The sequence below is a fragment of the Brachyhypopomus gauderio genome, unplaced genomic scaffold, assembly GCF_052324685.1.
Source record: "Brachyhypopomus gauderio isolate BG-103 unplaced genomic scaffold, BGAUD_0.2 sc229, whole genome shotgun sequence".
NCBI classification, from domain to species: Eukaryota; Metazoa; Chordata; class Actinopteri; order Gymnotiformes; family Hypopomidae; genus Brachyhypopomus; species Brachyhypopomus gauderio.
Genome location: NW_027507050.1, coordinates 148,829 through 150,677, shown reverse-complemented (window position 1 = coordinate 150,677; position 1,849 = coordinate 148,829).

Below are 1,849 nucleotides of genomic sequence, written 5' to 3'. Positions count from 1 at the left end.
TGTTGTAAGACAGCTGCAAAAGCCAAGTGCTCCTGGAGGTGGGCCAGGTCCCAGAAGAAGATTTCCACTCAGTCGAAAATGTTTCCAGCTATCAGGAAGAAGCCACTTTTCCTGGACTTGCTTCCAGATGCAGGTCGGCCCCGTGTGAGAGGCAGCATGGAGCCCCGCGTGAGAGGCAGCGTGGAGCCCCGCGTGAGAGGCAGCGTGAACATCGTGTGAGAGGCAGCGTGGAGCCCCGCGTGAGAGGCAGCGTGAACATCGTGTGAGAGGCAGCGTGGAGCCCTGCGTGAGAGGCAGCGTGGAGCCCCGCGTGAGAGGCAGCGTGAACATCGTGTGAGAGGCAGCGTGAACCCCGTGTGAGAGGCAGTGTGGAGCCCCGCGTGAGAGGCAGCGTGAACCCCGTGTGAGAGGCAACGTGAACCCCGTGTGAGAGGCAGCGTGGAGCATCGTTGGCTCTGCTGAGCAGACCTAAGGCCCTGGCAGCATGCGTGCGTCACACCAACAGGAAGAATATGGCCCGGGCCTGACTCCCTCTGTGCAGAACTGCTCACCCTAGCCATGGAGAGGCCGTGTGGAGCACAGGGGTTAACCCGCCCTGCTGTCTGCCTGGAGCCCCCACCACCACCACCACCACCACCACCACCACGGTTTTATCCCTTTCAGCTGGAAGCTCCCTCACTGGCCCTGCACAGTTCAGAAGGTTGTTAGAGAAACGCATTACTGACCTTCCCCTCGCACACTTTCAAGTGAAGATGAAACAAAGATATTTCTGTGTGTGTGTCGTCATCACAGAAAATGGCATTAAACGGAAGATGTTTGCTTCTCTAAGAAGCACAGCCCTTTATAAACACATGCATTAGAAGGAGATTCAAACAGTGATCCAGATTTGCATTATACATATGGTCATAAAACCATGTAGTACCTCTGCTTCTTCCAAGCAGTAAAGGCTGTGGAGAACGTTCAGTCTGAGGCATCTCTACAAAAGACTAAAGCTTCTGGGTTGGTTGCTCCAGGGCTTTTACTATAGTTAAGACCTTCAGAAATGCAACTCTCCTCAGAGCTCATCCTGGTCATGTAGTGAAACATGAGATTCAGCAACGGCAAAACGAAAGATAACATTACAGAGACTGAGCTCTGAGGAGAGATCATTTTCAGGGCTAAAAATTATGTAGAGAGGATTTTTTTCTTGTCCTTTATGTGTATTTATTTATTTCATAATTCCCCCTCATTATACTAATATGAACTAAGGCGTCGCTGGATCTGGGATCCGGAGGAGCGAGACGTGTTCAATAACCACGTGCTCCCTGTGGCACGGATTAGCAGGGTGCCGAGAAACACTTTTAGACGTTAGACAGCAGACCTCACCATGGCTACAGGGTGCCAGCTCACCTGAACATGTGCATGCATGTGTCTGCAAACTGTGTGTGTGTGTGTGTGTGTGTGTGTGTGTGTGTGTGTGTGTGTGTGTGTGTGTGTGTGTGTGTGTGTGTGTGTGAGAGTGTGAGTGTGAGTGTGTGTGGAAGTGCATGTGTGGGCGCGTGTGTCTGCATACTTGTGTGAGCACATTTGTGTGTGCTTGTGTACAGACGTGTGCATGTTTCGGCGTGAGTGTATAATCGTGTGTGCATGAATCTCTGAGAACATAATCCTTTCTGTGAAATTTCCCGCACAAGAAATCAGGCTTTACTGTGACGCACACTATTAAGATGATAAGTTATTCGATTTGGTCATAAACTGCTGGAAAAATACCATGCAATAAGAACTGACAAAATAATGCTTGCAAAATAATGGCAGGTTATTACTGCCCAATAAACTAAACAGCACCTGGATTAGGGTAATAATCCGACGT